Consider the following 19,235-nt stretch of genomic DNA (forward strand, 5'->3'; position numbering starts at 1 on the left):
CACACTGATTGTTGTAGAAACACTCAGATATGGAGCCCTGGGACGCGCCTGTACACATGTATCTACACACTCAGTTTAACACCAGTTAAATAGAAATGGATACCATTCACGGAGTGGGGACCTCCAGGAACACGACTAAGGTGGGACAGGCCTCTAAGTGGGATTTGTGCAGGATGTGAGAGTATATGAAGGGTCTACTGTCTTCCTCCGAGGCTAGGATTCCAGAGTACCCAGCTCCGTGGCTTCCTTACAACAGAGTTGGTACAGTTTTGCTTCATGTTGAGGTTATTTTGGATCTTTGACGTCATTCTTTATCCCTTTGCAGCTGCTATCCCAGATCATCTGACTGCATCGTGGATAAAGGTAAAGGGTTATTCGGCTTGCAGTTTTGAGGAGCTAGGAGCATGTGGCCACATCTGCTCCATTTCTGCTGAGAGCCTCTTGTTGAAAGGGATATGGGGAGCCTGGAGAGCCTGTGGGGAGAGCGCAAGGGCAGGGCCCAGTGCACTTGACAGGGCCAGCTCTTGGGGGAACAGCATGAATCCTCTCATGAGGGTGTTGATCCCATTACCTAATTAGATCTGAAAGGTCCCAACACCTCCCAACATTATTGCATCAGGCCTTTACTATAATATGGGTCAACAAACCATATTCAGACCATAGCAAGGTCTCATGGAACTCACATGCATCCCAGCAATGGCTTTTCCATTTCTGTTCAAAAAAAAAAAAAAAAAAAAAAAAAAAAAAAAAAAAAAAGACACATGCCCTAGGGTTTTGATGGGGATAGCACTGAATCTATAAATCACTTCATTACATTAGGTATCACCATATTAACAATGCACTTTTGTTTTCTTTCTTTGAGGCAGGGTATTGATGTGTAGCCCAGCTTGGCCTTGAGTTTCCAACCACCCCATGTTGTGGGTTTCTTGTCCACCAACGTTACTGTGTTGGAATCAGAGGCAGTATGGTTGTGCATAGGGGATCCCTACCCAAGTTTCCAGCCACTGCTTCCCCTTCCCCAACCATGAACTTGCTCATGGCGCAGGAGGTGCTAGGACCCATAGGAGGAGGAGAATGAACTGAATGGGGATCAGTAATGCATCCTTTGGGAGGTCATCACATACGCTGGCAGAACTTTTCAGTGCTTTGGCTTCTTTGAGTCTTTCCTTCCTTCCTTCCTTCCTTCCTTCCTTCCTTCCTTCCTTCCTTCCTCCCTCCCTCCCTCCCTCCCTCCCTCCCTCCCTCCCTCCCTCCCTTCCTTCCTTCCTTCCTTCCTTCCTTCCTTCCCTCTTTCCCTCCCTCCCTCCCTCCTTTCCTCCCCTCCCCTTCCCTTCCTCCCTTACTCCTTCCCTCCTTTCATCCTTCATTCTTTCTTCACCTTTATCCATTTTCCTTTTTGTTTTGCACCAAGGGTTAAATCCAGAGCCTTACAGCTGCTAGGCACATGCTATACCACTAAACCACAGCACAGTCCCTCCAACTGTCAGTGTTAGAGTATACATGCTGTATTTATGTCAAGATTTTTCATTAAAGGCTGGGGTTGTAGCTCATTAGTAGGATGCTTGTCTAGCATGCATGAAGCCCTGGGCTTCACAGGAAGCCCCAGTACATAGGAAAGGGCTACATAGTAAGTTGGAGGAAGCCTGGACTACACCAGACCCTGACTCAATAAAAAAGAAATCAAACAAACAAGCAAAAAGATTGATTCTTTTCATAAAGATTTTATTCTTTTCTTATTATTATATCCGAAATTACTTTACAATTTTATGTATTTTTACTTGCTACTGAAATATAGGAATGTAACTGATTTTATATTAAAAATAATTTTACTGCTTCTTTTCCAAGTTGAGTAGGTTTTGCTTCATTTTCCTGCCCGGTTGCCCTAGCTAGGGCTTCAAGGATAAGGCAAGTCTTGAGCATACAGCCTTTTGTTTTTTTGTGAGGAAACTCCCTTTATTTCTTGTTTGTTGAGATTGTTTGTTGTCATAAGGAGGGAACTTGAATTTGACCCATTCAGTGGTTTTTCTGTATCTACAGAAATGACAGTGTGGAAAGTTTTGTTGGTCTACCCCAAAACCCACTTAAATGGTTAACTGTTAAGCCAACTTTGCATTTTGGTATAAATCTCATTTTGTTATGATTACTATTGGACTCAATTTGGTAGTATTTTGTTGAGGATTTATTAGGTCCTAAATGTTCATAAGCAATACTGACTATAGTGGGATATTTGTGCGTGCGTGTGTGTGTGTGTGTGTGTGTGTGTGTGTGTGTGTGTCTTTGATAGTATGAGTTACTGACCTCCTAACAGCTGAGAAATACTATTTTTTTTCTGTTTTTAAGAAGGAATAAAGAAGGTCTGTGAAGAATGCATGCTAATTTCTTCTTAAATGGTTGTTAGAATTCTATAGTGAAGCCAGCTGTGCGTGAAGCTTTCCTTTGGGAGGGTTCGAGATTATTAATACTGTTAAGTGTCTATTTTGATTTTGCATTTCTCCATGAGTCCATTTTTAAGAATGCTTCTTTCTCATCTGCTGATTAATTCTTGTCACATGATGGGCGCCACACTCACGAAATCGGGTCCCTTTACTGGCTCTCGGCCTTTAGATTGTTCTTTTCTTGATCAGTTTAGACACAACAGGGAAAGTGCTGGATGTGTGCTTGAGAACAAGGCTCAGGCTTCCATTGTTGAGTGTATTATTCTACAGATCAGCATGCAGTCTAGATAGTTTTAGTGTTATCTAAATAACCTATTTTTCTTGCCTGTTGTTATGCCATTTCTTGGAAGTAGGGCACTAAGGTTTCAAAACATTACTGAGCTTTTCGTCTATCGCTTCAGTGTTCAGGGTTTGTTTTCTGTATTCTAGGAGTTGCATTATTAGAGGGTCATGTGCATTTGTAACGGCATAGCTTTCTGGCATTTCGACAGCTTTTCCCTTCTCTTTGGTGTGTGGGAGCAGTTTCATCCGATTGTCTAGTTTGTCAACACTAGTGTAGCCGTATGTGCTGTCACTGAAGTCTGTAGAGAGAAGAAAGGTAACGGAAATGTCAATGTAATATGAAGATTAGAGGATCTATAAAAATAACCAATTTCTAATGCTTCCTGGAAAGTATGTTGTAAGTTTCTAGGATTGTGTATCTTAAGGAGTTCTGAATCTATTGGCGCAGTCACCGTTATGAAATGCTTTGGCTTACTCTCCTTTATTCTTTTTCAAAGAAATCTACAGACAAGATTTCAGGACTTTTATCAGGAAAAGTATACTATCTTTCCCTAACAGCCATCAGGAAGTTTTCTAAACTTCTGACTTGAATCCTTAGTTCTTAGTTTATGTAAGGCAGCACCCAGAAAACAGTTCTAATATGTCCCAGTCTTCCCTGACTCATAGGTAAAGCTCTCTTATGAAATTCAGTAATATCCACTTGGATTGTGCTCAGGTTAGGGCACAGTCCTTGTTCTTTCCTTCCCCTGTCGATTGCCTTCAGAGATGACTCATCTCTGTGGTGTGGGTACAATGTGTACTTTCCAGAACTCACACTGGGCTTTAATGTCTCTTGTCAGGGAGAGGAACTTAATCAGACTGTGTATTTAGAGGTCTAACTTTTAGGAAGTGATGGAAATCAGACAAGGTCACGAAGCTGGGGACTCTGATTGAATCCTGGTGGTTACATAAGAGAGACTGGGGACATACGTGTGCTCTTTGTCTCACACTCTGTAACACTCGGAACTGCCTCAAGATTCTACTAACAGGAAAGCCATCCTCTGATGTAGGCCCTTGACCTTGGGCCAGAACTGTGACCCAAATAAGCTTCTTTGTAATTGGTCTGGGCTATCAAGTTATCAGCAGCAAAACCAGACTGATGAGCTCTGTGTAACTTGGAGAAGGCTCAACTCTATGTATAAAAAAGTAATTTTTCAGGGAGACGGGGAAGGGTATAAGGGATTTTTGGAGAGGAAACTTGGAAAGGGGTTAGCATTCAAAATGTAAATGAAGAAAACATCTAATAAAAAAAGAGAGAGAAAAAATTTTCTTCTTCCCATTTTCTCTGAGTTAATTCAATTCAGTTCCCTGAGTCCTGAGTAAAAAACAAACAAACACAAATCCTAAGTGTGGTGAGAAACATATGTTCTCCTCTTCTCAAACAAAACAAAACAAAAAACCGGGAGTTACTCTACTAAGAATAGAGATTGTGTCCCTAGAACTTGACTGGATTCAGGAGCCAGCCATCCTTCCTGTGCTACCATATTTGTTTTCATCATGTCCATCATATTTTCACCAGTTTCTCCCAGATCACCTTTCCAACTTCATGTTCGTTTTCCCTCTTAAAAGGAAAATCCACAAAAATCATGGATTCCGGTTTATATTGGCTAGCTACTACTGAGCGAGACAGGGTCTTACTAATATAACCCTGGCTGGCCTAGGATCCATTATGTAGACCAGGCTGGCAATGAACTCACACAGATCTTCTTGTTTCTACCTCCGAAGTACTGAGATTAAAGAGATGCACGGCTGCCATGCTGGGCTGAATCTAAGTCATTTCTCAGTTCCCGTGTGTCCAGAGGATAGATTTAGACATGCTTTCTTAGGTCTCAGGATCATTACCAAAGTACTAACTGGTCTACCTATATTTTATCTCATAGGCTTTATTTTGGGATAAGTTTACCTAGGTGTTGGTGGAACCCTGTGTCTGTACAACCAAAGGTGTCGTCTTCCTCTTCTTCCTCCTCCTCCTCCTCCTCCTCCTCTTCTTCTTCCTCTTCCTCTTCCTCTTCCTCTTCCTCTTCTTCTTCTTCTTCTTCTTCTTCTTCTTCTTCTTCTTCTTCTTCTTCTTCTTCTTCTTCTTCTTCTTCTTCCTCCTCCTCCTCCTCCTTCTCCTCCTTCTCCTCCTCCTCCTCCTCCTTCTTCTTCTTCCTCCTCCTCCTCCTTCTCCTCCTTCTCCTCCCCCTCCTTCTTCTCCTCCTCCTCCCCCTCCTTCTTCTCCTCCTCCTCCCCCCTCCTCCCCCTCCCCCCTCCTCCTCCCCCTCCCCCTCCTCCTCCTCCTCCTCCTCTTCCTCCTCTTCCTCCTCCTCCTCCTCCTCCTCCTCCTCCTCCTCCTCCTCCTCCTCCTCCTCCTCCTCCTCCTCCTTCTTCTTCTTCTTCTTCTTCTTCTTCTTCTTCTTCTTCTTCTTCTTCTTCTCCGAATGCTGTATGTTCATTGGAAGCCACAGTGAGTACCTGGCAGCTGGCCAGAGTCCCTGGCCATGGCCTTCTTCATCAGACTTGCATACTTTATCAAAGTCCATAGGGAGACTCTCAAGTATGCATCATCTAGCACAGGAGTCATGCAAAGTTAGCGCAATCATGGGAGTGACATGTTATCCCTTCACTCTGGTCTGTTGGTTAAAAACAAGTCACAGATCGAAGGGAGAGAGTATCTTATGGAGATGTGGATGTTGGATGTCAGAGGTCATGGGCAGCTAATCTGCAACCTGCTACGTGTTAGACTAGAATGGTCTAGATATCCCAAAGTTACCTTAATGTCTTTTACAAAGCAAACTGGACCCAGCAGACCTCTGGCACCATAGTGGTACCTGTTGGGTGGGAGAGATGGCTGTGAGCACCGTTGCTGGTCCATATTCACAGCTTCCTCTCAGAGTCTGGGCAGAGGACATAGCATAGTACTCAGAGGCAGACCTGTCACCTGTGTGCTGTGGAGGCTGCAGATAACTGTACACGGTTCTCTTTCACCTCTCTGCACTAGAAAACATGTAGAACGAAGTCACAAAGACCATTACATGGAAATAGAGGCCATTTTCCCTAATACAGTAACTTTGCTTTAAAGCTAAATTGAGAAACAAAGTGACTGCGTGATACCCTTTTAATGGTAGTGGAGTATAAATGTCTTTTGAAAGAACATGCTCTTTCAGAAAAGATCATTTCTAATGCTCTTTCAAATTATCAATTTGGAGGGGGAAGGAAATGTGATTAGAAGACGAAAATAACAAAGCATTTTCAGACCAGCAAAAACATCAACCGAGTGAATGTGTAATTTAAGCTGCCAAAGTGCTCACACATTTTTGATGCCAAATATACTTAATCAGTAATAATCCAGCCCCTCAAGAAGGCTCCTAATTTGTTTTATTGCCATTTTAGATCTGTCGCCTTTCATTTCCTAAAATATAATCAGGGTTCAGTGTCTCCATCTGTGAGCGACACTGTGATGAATTCTGGGTGGCAGCGATATGCCTTAATCACGCCATCTCCCCAATTGCCGCCTCATTTGAATTCACGGATTTCAGAAAATTCAATTATATTTACAATGTCATCAAGAAAGTAAGCATATAAATGACTGACAGTTCACTTACTCAGAGGTTGGGGGTGGAGGGCCAGGGAAGGGGTAAGAAGAAGTGGGAGAGGACATATTTGATCAAAAGTGTCATAATGAAGTCCTGATGGTCTGAGAAGCAAAGGGTATGAGCTTACAATTTTAGAGCCCAGTGCATCAGCTCAGCCTGTGCAGAGGATGTGACAGGAGCCATCACTGATCAGGCTTGGCCTAATGACCCTACCTGGAGCTGTCAGCAAATCTCAACTGTATCTGTGATGCCCTGGTCTTCAGTCCAGGAAGAAACTAATGATGGAAAGTCTTAATGCCACCTTTATCACCTTTGATTCCTATTGAGCGTCTGCTGCCACACATCAGGGACTTCTGGTGGCCGAGGAGAGGCCTTACCTTGACTTTAATCTTGTCAATAAAGATTCTCGGAGAGGAGAAAAATTTTATCTCTCTTCACAGCTAACATCTGTTGGCATCCTATCAGAATGAGTCGGCCCATTAGCCAACTGCTGTCAGAGAAGAACCAGTCACCACAGAGCTTCTGACCCATATTCAGACCCCAAATCTGTGCAGTTCTCAGCCCTGAGTGCCACCAACTAGGGGCCTCTGGATCTTTCCATGGGAAACTCAAGGAGAATGGTGACCACTGGCACCATAGTGGTACCTGTTGGATGGGAGAGATGGCTGTGAGCACCGTTGCTGGTCCATATTCACAGCTTCCTCTGAGTCTGGGCAGAGGACATAGCATTTGCTTTGTGTCCCCTTGAAAATAATGTGTGTCATCACCCACTAGAGCATCATCTTTTTTTTTTATTGCATCTTAGCGGATGTCCCTTTAGATAAAACATAGCCACAGACACTCAAGTCTGAAGAGCTGCCTTTGTCTATCGGGGCACCTATTGTGGACACAAACGGAAACACGCAGAGGCACAGGGGAGCCGTTTCCCCAGAAAGTGCTCACATTATCTTATTATGAACAAGAGGATTGGTTCAAGAAGCCTCTGTGGATACCAAAATCTGCAGCTGTTCACGTCTTTCATATAAATGTAATAGTACTTGCATGACTTCTGCAATCCTCCTTCATACATTGTCATCCCCATAAGGCTTTTAACAGCCAATACAGTGGAAATGGTCCCACAAATGGATTGTTACAATGTATTTTTTCAGGAAAAAAAATGACAAGAAAACGGTCAGTGTATATTTAGTGCAGACACATTTTTATTGATTTGGTATTGGTGTTGGTGTTAGTGTTGATGTTAGAGACAAAGTCTTACCATTTAGCTTTGCCTGAACTAGAACTCACTATGGAGGCCAGGATGGCCTTGAACTTGAAGAGAGCCCTTCCATGTAAGGTGTGTTCAACCACAGCCAGCCTTACTGACATTTTTTTTTTTATGTTTGGTTGATTGAATCTGTAAATATGAATTCTGTTAACATGGGTAGTGCACCTATATACAATATTACTTACTCCAGCCAGGTGTTTTCCTTCGGAAATATATTATCATCATCAGTGTTTAAAGATATTTTTAATAGAAATTCAGAGTTCCCAGACCCAAGCACTTGACAATTTTCATTAACTGAAGACCTCTAGGAACACACCTGTAATAGGAAAAAAGAAGTGTATTGGCCCGTTGTAGTAAGGGCCATGTGTATCATGGGAGTAGTGAAGTGACCCTGAAAGAAGTGTTAGGAAAGGCCAATTGTGCTGTGGTAGGTGATTAGGTGGAGGGTTTGAATGGATTCTTTAGGTGACAGGGGATGTCTAATAGCCATATATCTTCAGGAAGCTAGTGATTCTGCAGAAGTTCCTGAGGGTGAATGTGGCCACGGGAAGACATGTTGTAGTTAACTCATCACTCACACAGGGACGCTTTTGACCTTTAGTGCTCTGGGTTTAGCACATGCGCTTTGGATCATGCACATGTACTGCTTTCAAATGCGACTTTACAATGCTCTTGCTTTTCTCCTACTCCCTCACAGTCTTGTCCTTATCTAATGTTATATTTTGTGAAATCATTCATGTTCAACAAGAGAGCACAGTGCTCGGCTGTGGAGACCAGGCTGGCTCCTATCTATAAGGCCATGAGGCCTTCTCAATAATGGACATTTTCAAGGCTGTAGAACCATGTTCCTACCCATGTTATCAGTAATGAGTAAGCAGTAATGAGTTATGAGTAGTGAGTAATCGTCTCAAAATGGTTAAGCACCAGCTCTATGTCAAGTGCCTGGTGAGGAGACAATAGCGACAAGAGGATATCTCTGCAGCTCTACTGTCCCTTGACCTTCAAGGGAGACAACTATGTTCACTACAGTAGATGCTTAGAGCATCATGAAATGTTCTCAGCTACAATTGGATGTGTGACTCAGCATAGCCAGGGGAGCATTACCACAAGAGCTAGCCTCACACAGTCCAAGAAACAACTCAGAGTGGCTCAGGGGAAAGAAAGGGAACCACTCGTTGTAGAGAAAGCTGCAAGTGGTTTACTGGGAGCAGGAGGAGGTTGAGAGTAGAAAATGGGTGAGGGGTGGGGTGGAGAGAGGGCTCAGTGGTTAAGATCACCTACTATGGTATTTATTCCTCCATGTATGTGTGTGTGTGTGTGTGTTCACGTGCACATATGCATACTCTCAAACACAATCACACACAATCACAAGAAAGAAGGCGAGAAAGGCTTAGACCTGCAGAGGTCTCAGTCAACTCTTTGGAGGAGTCTTGACTGATTTTGGCCCGATAGGAAGTCATAGGAGTTCAAGAAAGGTTTGCAGCCAGGGAGAGTCATGGTCTATCTAGTGTGTCCTCATCAGTCGTGTGAAGATATGCTTATAGGGTGATTAAGAGAAAGGAAGGCTGACATTGGTAGCTTAACTGGATACATTTTGAACTGTGAACAGAGATCCCAAGACACCCAGCTGCTTCTAGTTCTGGGCTCTAGAGAACAAGGTGTATGGAAGAGAGCAGTCTCATCCAGAGCTCCTGGCACACTGCTGCTTCCAGCATTGGCGACTGCTCACATGGTACTTGACATGTGCCCAGCACTCAGCCTTTAGTGGATTATTACAATAGAATCAGCATAGTTTTGCTTCTAATTTACAGATACTGTAAAACTGTAGCACAAAGGGGTTGAACAGTTAACCATTGTGGGAGCTGGGGTTAGAACATGCTATCTTTCTCGGGGCATGCCTGAGATCCTTAGGTGCTCAGTTCTTCTCTAAATACTTTAATCTTTGTGGTTCATCCAGGTCTCAGATATGTGTAGTTGAAGGATGTACACAGCCCAGGCTGACAAAGGCAGGCACAAGTACTGGGCAGAAAGAGTAGTCAGGAAAGGACTGAAAGCATGGTGGCTTAGTTTGTTTTCTGCTGCACTCACAGAATACCTGAGTCTGGATAATTTATTTTTTAAAAAAAGCAAGCAAGAAAGCAAGCAAGCAAACAAAGACAGAAAAGAAACAAACAACAACAAAAACAAAAAAACAAAAACAAAACCAAAATCAAAACAGAATTCTTTGAATTCACGGTCCTGGGGACTAGGAAGTTCCAAATCAGGTGTCTGCAACTGATGAGGGCCACGTGCTACTTCAACTCCTGGTAGAAGACATGGAAGAGCAGATGAGTACATATGTACATAGAGGAGACTCAACTCATGTGTTGGGCAACTGGATCCAGTGAGAAAAGTCCTCATCTGACCCTGAGAGCTGCACACCATGATTCATAACCTAGCCCTGTGGCCCACCTCTCAACACTGCCGTGCTGGGGACTTGAACTTCCATGCATTGTTTGCTGGGAACAAACCACACTCAATCTGGGTCCAAAGTGCAGATTTTACAATGGATGTTTGTAGTTGTTATAAATGAATGATTTGGCCAACTAATCATCTCCCTTCTGAACAGACACCAATAGAAACACTATGGAGCCAAGCCAGAAAGAGGCTGGAGTCTCGCTTCTGTAGAAGCTTTCTGATGGAGTGCCATGACTGTCAACTCTTATGTCAGCAGTACAGGGAGAAGTTGCTGCCTTGACCTAAGCATGGACTTGTGCACAAGTGGGTGGGCAAGTGCCTTGCTAGGTCACTTAAATGTAACGGACTTCAGCATTTCCCTCTGTAGGATGGTTATTCCATAAAGTGTGTGTGTGTGTGTGTTTACAAGTGTTATTTATTTTCATTGTTATGTATATTGATGTTTTTCCTGAATGTGTGTCTATTTACCACACATATCCAGTGCCAGAGGGGGCCAGAAAAGGGCATTAGATCCTTAGGAACTGGAGTTACCGAAGGTTGTAGGCCACCATATGGGTGCTGGGAACCAAGCCCAGGTCTTCTACAAGAGCCACAATTGCTCTTAAACCCTGAGCCATCCCTCCAGTCACTGTTTTGTTTGTTTAAACCAGGACTCATAATGTAGCTGAGCTACTGAGCATGGACTTTTGATCCTCCTGCCTCCACTATTCAAATACATAATTATAGGCTGGTGACAACAAACTTGAGATCAAACATAGTACACTCTATCAACTAAATTGCATCCTGAGCCCTAGAAAGTCCATTTACAATTTCTGTTAAGGAGCATGATGGATAATGATGCTGGGTAAAGGACAGGTTGTACTAAAACCAGGCATATTAGAATAGCACTATGAATCCCTACATGGCTCAGCTTCACGTCCTTAACTGAGGGAGAGGAGTGGGAGCAGGGCTTGTGCTGGCTACTGAGAAGCTCACACACAACTATCTGTGCCTATTCACTTGAAGCTTTGCATCTTGCCTTCCCTCAAGAAACTATCAAAGAAATGGGTGTTGCTTTGGGAATTGTTCCCCATGGTGGTCTGTTCCACAGGCAACTCTTTCTATTAGAGAGTTGTCATGGCAACCTACACATTCAAGGGGCTTGCAGGTGGTTCAGTCTTATCCTGAGATGCAGCTGCTCCTTTCAGTGCTGGGGGTCTCCGTGACTTAGCAGTAATAGGGGAGAATCAGTGAAGTAAGATCTCCTTTCCGAAGGTCTAAAATGTGGGTTTAAGAAGATGTATGACCTGGAATTTGGGAGACACACAAAAGATGGAAATAAACTAGAAGTTAGCAAGATACCATGGGTTCTGGAACAAAGTAATTGTCCTGAGCACAGAAAAGTAAGACATTCTATTGTAATCAGGCATTAATAGTGGAGATTTCCTTAGAGATTGTTTTGTCCTGAAATAGTTCCACCCACCCACCCAACCATCCACATTCTCATCCCCACCCACCCATCTATCCATTCACTCATTAAAATGAATAGATAAGACATAACATAAATGTAGTTTCTGTCCTCAATTAGGTCATAGAATCCTGAGCCAAGTGTTACTGTGAAGGTCATATGAATTTGGGGTAGTCTGGGAGAATTTCTCAGTGGAAGAGGGGTCGAGTTTGATATTTGGATAGATAAGTAGATATTTCACAAGAAAAAAGGAAGGAAATGGTTGTTTCAGGTTGAATAAATGACAAGTTAAAAGTTTCAAAAGTGAGATGAATATATATAACTCCAAAGGGAAACCCAAGACCATCTGTCTCAGTCAGAGTCTTTGTTTTAAGCAACAAAGATAAATGCTGACTCGTCGAAGCAGAAAGGGGATTGATTAGGTAAGCTGACCCAGCTCACTGATCTCTCAGACACACTCTGATCAGCAAGCCTGTGAGCCTAATGCTGCAGAACTGGTCCTGTGAAGACACTCTACCAGTTGGCACCGTTTGTTGTGGCTGTATGGCCAACATTACTGAGGCTGATGCTAGATGTTGTTCCTGAGAAGGGCATGTGGGAAATCCTCTACTATCCTCTTCACAAATGCAGGCTCTGTGTGGCTTCTAAATCTCTTATCATAAGGACTGAACACACAAGTCTCTTTAAACTCTTTATCTGTCACATGGGGCTCCAGGGAATGTTGTATTTGTTTCCTTTGTGTCTTAGCTTCCATTTCAAACCATAGGGTGCAAGAGTTTGACCAACTGCCCTAGTTCGTTAATGTTCACTGTAGCTGCAAGGGAGGCTGACATGGAGATAATTTGACATGTCTAGCTTTATGGTGAGAATGGGCCCCACCTCATAAATCATGGTGGTAAAACACTAGAGAAACACAATCATGAAAGATCTTTCTACCCATGAATTAAGACATGGCAATTACTTTCAAAGATATTTTAAGCCTAACACAAGCCACAGTGTTAATTGAAAATGATATGAGACAGGGCAGGAAATGCAGGACTTCAGCAGCACAGAAAATAGACAAGGAATAGAATGAGAGTTAGGTTCATAGTTTATGATGTAGAAGGAGTTACACTATTACCTTGTGTGATTAATGCTAACTTTGACACCCCATTGTCTCCCTGAGGTAATATAACTACAGGAGGAGAATAGTCTCCTTTTGACAGGGATGTCCTCCAACAACCAAGTTCCCTCCATCCGCCATTAGTCTTGTGCTTCCAGGAACAATTTCTGTTTCATTTTAATGGCATGTCAGCTCCATATATACAGAGCTAAAATTTCACAATTAATTTCCCCAAAGTCCCTGACATCCCTTCTAATATATCAGGCTCTGGAGTAATATAATATAACACAACTGCTTAAATCCTGATAGATTTGGGGGTTTTCAATGATCTGCATCTAAGAGACTGCTGAGGGAACTGGAAGAGGAGAATGAATTTAACACCTCAATAGAATAAGAATAGGAATGGAAGCTTCACTTAAAGGGTGGATCATTTAGATTACAGTTTCTCTAAATCTCTTTTCCTAAGGACTGAATAAACTCTTTTTCTTTTACATGAGATTCCGGTGGATGTTGTATTTGTTTTTTCCCCAAGTTCCTTTTGCTTTATCTCAACTTATTTATGTAATTCTGCCCTTCTGCTTTGTTGATGTAAGTACAGGTTTTTGAGAAAGTTCACATTCCTCTAAAATTCCCTCAGCGTTGATGGTATGTTGAATCTCAGCTTTTGTAAGATTCCAGTGTCATTGTTCTCAGAAACCATGGTCATCATGGGAAAACTAGGGTGAAATAGGCCTGTAGATAGGATTAATGATGCAGACTAGTTGACTTTAACCTGAGGAGATCATTGTGGGTTATCCTGTGCCCTCACAAATACCCTTTATGCGTAGAAAGGCAAACAGAATTACTGACGCCCAGAGATTTTAAGATTCTATGTTGCTTTTGAAGGTGGAGGAAAGAGGCCATGAGCCACAGGTAACTCCTGCAAGCTGTAACAAGCAAATTAAGGTACAGTAAATTAAAGTTTGGTTATTCTTGTTTGGCAACTTATCAGGACTTAGAATCACTTAGGAGACATTCCATTGTAAGAGTTAACACCAGGGAGGTTTAACTGAAGAGGGAAGCCTTCTCTCAATGCAGTCATTATCATCACAGGGACTGAGGCTTGGAGCAAATAAAATGTGGAAAAGAGGAAGCCATCGAAGCACCAGCAGCCATTTCCTCCTCCTTTCTGACTAGGTGACAGGGTGACCAGCTGCTTCATACTTTTGACTTCACACCATCACGTTGCGCACTAAAACAAATCCTTCCTTAAGTGACCTTTTGTGAAGCATACCATCACAGCAATAATAAAACACTAATCAAGGAATAGCCTGTTACGGTAACTCAGGCCGTGTGGTCACAGGTCTTTGGGACTGTTTTGTGAAAGGACTATGGAGGAGTCTGGAGGAGCAGACTACAGAAACCCTAGACAACTATAAGCAAAGCTGAATGGACCACTCTTGTCGGAAACTGGAAGATCAGAATGCAAATGGAGGAGGCCGGGATCCTTCGGTTTCAGAGAGGAATAAGAACTCCATTCAAAACATGCACGTTACATCCTGCAACCAACAAAACTAAATACATCAGTAAATAAACAAATAAATAAATTCTAGCTACATTCTGCCTGGAAATTCTGCACTCTATCCTGAAAATCTGAATGAGGTATTGAACTAAGTTGTTTGGTGGAGGGAATTTCAGAACGTATGTTACTGCAGGCTGTAGCATGCTTAGTGTTTACTCCTGTTAATCCGAGCTATAGAGAAACAGAATAGGATATTCAGTTTGGGGAGAAAAAGTGAGTGAGGAATGTTTAGTTTTAGACCAGGCTGCTGTGAAGAATGAAGCTGTAACTGTTAAATGGATTAGCACCAGTAAACAGAAACCTCTCCTTCTCTATTGGAACAATAGGAAAGATGTCCTGAAGGCAAGAACCCATCCTGTAAATGCTCCAGCTGTGAAGATGCACATATTCCTCATCTAGGAATGTTACAGGATACGTACTGTGATTGTAAAGAGTCACCAGGGCAAGTATTTCCCCAGGTTCAATTGCCAAAGCAAACAGAGGACACTATAGCAATGGTAGAAATAGAGGCAGGCTATAGCTCAGGTTGGTAGCAGAACTTGGCAGCATCACCACATGGCTCTGCAGACATGCAGAATCCAAGGGTACGGGTCATAGAGGCTTCAAACAGGTTCTAGAAGGGCCAGCTTCTTTGCAATGAGGTCCAGAGAGGGCATTATATGGAGCTGTGAAGGTAAAGTTGGATTTGCCACGGCTACTCCAGGGTGCTGAAGACACCAGACTCATAGAGCATCTACTGACGAAAACTGCAGGCACTGAGAGAAACCAACCCAAGAGAGAAGCTATGGGTGCTACAGGCAGCAGAACTGGAAGGGTGCAGCTATCTAAGGCCTGTGGAACATAGCTGAGACCATCTGAAGACCCAGGGGCTGAACATAAAGAGTCTGCATTTGGTGTTTGCCTTGCTGGGTTTCAGTCTGGTTTTACTCAATAACCTCCATTTTTTTCCCTGTGGGAACGGGTTTGTTTACTCTCTGCCACTATACACTGGATGTATGCAGCTTGTGTTTTGATCCTATTGGGGTTCACAGTGAAGAATTTGCCTTGAGTCTCCAAAGATATCATGAATTTTTTTTTTTAGCAGTGTTAGAACTTTTTGGACTTTAAAACTCTTAGATAGGAATGAAATCCATTTTGTTCTTAGGAGATACTCATTAGCCATGGAGGACTATGCGTGGGAACGTCATGATTAAAGGTGATCTGTCTGGGGGTCAGATTGACAAATGGCGGGTTCACGGTGGTAAATCCTAATTCAGCTTAATGGCATTTAGAGTTACCTAGAAGATACACCTCTGGGTGTGTTTATGAAGACATTTTTCCCATAGTGGGTTGCTCCATCCATGGACTTATCCTAGAGTAAATTAGCAGCAAAATAAAAAGATCAGCTAGCACTCCTTTCATTCTGCTTCCAACTGACTGCGGTGGTGTGACCCATGTCTTACCCACTTCTGCTACTCATTCCTGTACTCTTGCACTGTAAACCAGAATAAACCCTCTTTTCTTAAGGTGCTGTTTGCCAGGCATTTTGCCACACAGAAAGAGAAGTAGCTTCGCTAGGGCCTTCTGAGGGAGTTCAGCCCCACTGAAACCTTGACTTTAATCCAGCAAGTTGCATTTCAGACTCCCGACCTCCAGACCACTGAGGTGATAAAGCTATGTTATTTTAAAGCCAGGAATTGGGCCATGGTTTGTGACAGTAACAGCAGGTAAACGTTATCTTCTGTACTGCCAAGGCCTTTCTACAAAACATGAAACCAAGAAAGGACAAGGACCAGGTCCCGTGAGAACACAAAGGGACACATTTTCTGAATGAAAAACAACACCACAGGGTGGATGTTCCTCCTGCTGCCTGATGCCAGGAGCTACCCATTGGGCACATTGCTATGGCGATAGGACAGAGTTGGTCAGATTGAAAGAAATGCAAAATCCTAAACACATGTTCCTTTGATTGGGTTCTGTGATGCTGTGTCGCCACATCATTGCAGACTCGAAGGTCCCCAGGATTGGGTTTCTGATTTCTGTTCTTCAAGGGTTGCATCTGCTGCTCCTGGTAACTGGTCTGATGGTCATGGAAACTAAGGGTATGAGAATTGAGAAGAATAACTTCTCTGTTTAGTAACTCAGGTTTTATCTGCAGTGTGTTGCCAGTGTTGTAGCTTCAGTTGTAGGGCTGCTCCAAGCTTGGTCTTGGAGGATGAGAACAGAAAAGACTGGAATTTGCAGATTAAAATAGATCCTAATTAAAAATGCAGAAAAAGTTGAAGTAAAGGATCTATTCTTTGGCATTCGATGAGAACTGGACTATGTTCAGTGCAGCTGTTTTTAGCCAAACCAATGAATAGGAACAGATTTACTTTTTGGGTATGTTTGCATTATTTTTTTCTTTTAGCTAAGAAATACTTCCCCAGCTCCCCTTTAAGAGACTGTCCCTCCATCTCTCTGTCCTCTGGGATAAGATGAAATTTAATGAATCTCCTCACTCTTGATATGGGGCATAACTTAGAACTGGCCAACCACAGCATTCTATTTTGGTCATAATGATTGGCTTGTGGTTGAGTACATGATTAGAGGGGGGGCCAGTAAAATGTCATTAGGATGGCAAAAAGCACTGAACCTAATCTGAGGGCTACTGGTGACATTGTTATCAGTCTTTAGGACAGCAAGGTCACTATATAGACAGCAGCAACAGAAAACAGATTTCCAAGCAGTCTTTAACATCCACTTGAAGCAATACCCAAGGCCCCATCTAGTCAGACATGTGGGGGCCATAAATGCCCCCCAATCCATTCTTCTCTGTTGTTCACTTTTGGGTGGGTTTATCTCTCTTGGCATTGGAGCCTACAGAGACATTCCACATATTTTGAAATCCTATTCTTTGAGGAGGTGTGATACCAGCCATGGTGAAATATTCAATAGAATTAGAAGATGGAGCATCAGTTTGGCAAGTATAAAAATAAGTCTAAATCAAACCACGGGCTAACACAAGAACTTTCATACTTTGGGTATGTAGACAAAGGAAGCTTATTTAATTCAAGACCTGAAGAGGTTCACATATATTTTGGCTTAGTTTTTGTTGTTTGTTTGTTTGTTTTTACAAGATCCCCAGAGAAGAACATGAGGGCTCAGTTGAATCACTTGGCAGAGTTCTGATAACAAATGGAGATTTGAACATGTGGCATGTCCCATCTCATTACTCAGACCCATGGATAAGATGAAAGTTAAAGAGATAACACTGGGGAGCAATGTCCTGAACTGCAGAGACTCCTCAACACAAGGATCAAAGGCTAGGATGCCAATAACATACAAAAAGGTTTGGGTTCAGGGAACACAGAAAGACATATGCCTAGTCTCCCACAGCTTGCATGGTCTTCTCCACCCAATGTTCCTCCCACCCCTCAACAGCATGAGTCTCAGAAATGGCTTATGTCAGTCAGAAGTTTCTAGCCCTCACCAAACAAAAGATACAGGGAGAAAATATCCAAGCTTTCCATCCCTGTGCATAAGTGAACAATGGCTATTCAACAATAATAAAGTGTGAGCATTTGTGCGAGTATGCATGTGTGTGTGTGTGTGTGTGTGTGTGTGTGCATGTGTGCTGCAGTATCATTAACTGTCAGTGTCTCTGCATCATTCTGCATGCTTATGCAGAACAGAAAGAACAGATGGATGGCTAGCAACATCTCTGGTCTTGGCATTACCTTCCAGGTGCTGGGTAAATCAAACACTTCTTTCCTTTTCTAGGGAAGGTGGGAGTGTGCAGCAAAGCATCAAGGTTGACCCAGGAAAGCCATCTTAGTTCCCGGATCCCGCTGAGACTAGTTTGCTCAGGTGAGAGTGTGGACTACAGAAGCTAACAGCTTCTGGGACAGGCCCCGTTTCGGGCCTTCATCTTCTGCCAGGAGGCAGGTCCGAATGCCAGATATCTGTGCACCTTCCCTGCAAGAGAAGAGCTTGCCTGCAGACAGTGCTCTAAGCACTGAAACTCAGGAGAGAGATATCTCCCAGGTCTGCTGATAGAAGCTAACAGAATCATGAGAGGAACAAGCTCTAGCCACAGACATCTATAACAACTAACTCCAGAGATTACCAGATAGCGAAAGGCAAACGTAAGAATCTTACTAACAGAAACCAAGACCACTCACCATCATCAGAACCCAGCACTCCCACCTCAGCCAGTCCTGGGCACCCCAACACACCCAAAAAGCTAGGCCCGGATTTAAAATGAGGACATCAAGAAGGACTTTAATAACTCACTTAGAGAAATACAGGAAAACACTGCTAAAGAGTTATGTCCTTAAAGAAAAACAGGAAAACACAACCAAACAGGTAGAAGTCCTTAAAGAAAAACAGGAAAACACATCCAAACAGGTGATGGAAATGAACGAAACCATACTAGACCTAAAAAGGGAAGTAGACACAATAAAGAAAACCCAAAGTGAGGCAACACTGGAGATAGAAACCCTAGGAAAGAAATCTGGAACCATAGATGCGAGCATCAGCAACAGAATACAAGAGATGGAAGAGAGAATCTCAGGTGCAGAAGATTCCATAGAGAACATTGGCACAACAATCAAAGAAAATGGAAAATGCAAAAAGATCCTAACTCAAAACATCCAGGAACTCCAGGACACAATAAGAAGACCAAAACTAAGGATAATAGGAGTAGATGAGAATGAAGATTTTTGACTTAAAGGGCCAGCAGATATCTTCAACAAAATTATAGAAGAAAACTTCCCAAACCTAAAGAAAGAGATGCCCATGAACATACAAGAAGTCTACAGAACTCCAAATAGACTGGACCAGAAAAGAAATTCCTCCCGACACATAATAATTAGAACAAAAAAATGCACTAAATAAAGACAATATTAAAAGCAGTAAGGGAAAAAGGTCAAGTAACATATAAAGGCAGGCCTATCAGAATTACACCAGATTTTTCACCAGAGACTATGAAAGACAGAAGATCCTTGACAGATGTTATACAGACACTAAGAGAACACAAATGCCAGCCCAGGCTACTATACCCAGCCAAACTTTCAATTACCATAGATGGAGAAACCAAAGTATTCCACGACA

General features: G+C 42.8%; 1 protein-coding gene and 2 long non-coding RNA genes across 5 annotated transcripts in view; 1 reads left to right on the forward strand and 2 right to left on the reverse strand.

The window, feature by feature from the left end:
* Kcnip1 (Kv channel-interacting protein 1) overlaps window positions 1-19,235 on the reverse strand; it is a 364,010-nt gene that overhangs the window by 250,067 nt on the left and 94,708 nt on the right. The window lies entirely within an intron of this gene.
* On the reverse strand, window positions 1,399-16,445 carry Gm39678. Of its 2 annotated transcripts, none has more exons than XR_003949540.1 (3): window positions 11,181-11,509; window positions 5,509-9,898; window positions 1,399-3,016 (listed from the first exon to the last, which is right to left on the reverse strand). It is a non-coding gene; the product is annotated as a predicted gene, 39678 (long non-coding RNA). The 2 variants fall into 2 exon arrangements; XR_872365.2 differs by lacking the exon at window positions 1,399-3,016 and adding an exon at window positions 14,582-16,445 and having other exon boundaries at window positions 5,199-9,898; window positions 11,181-11,338.
* Gm39677 lies at window positions 13,514-15,068 on the forward strand. The gene is made up of 2 exons (XR_872364.2): window positions 13,514-13,546; window positions 13,694-15,068. It is a non-coding gene; the product is annotated as a predicted gene, 39677 (long non-coding RNA).

The sequence above is a fragment of the Mus musculus genome, chromosome 11, assembly GCF_000001635.26.
Source record: "Mus musculus strain C57BL/6J chromosome 11, GRCm38.p6 C57BL/6J".
NCBI classification, from domain to species: domain Eukaryota; kingdom Metazoa; phylum Chordata; class Mammalia; order Rodentia; family Muridae; genus Mus; species Mus musculus.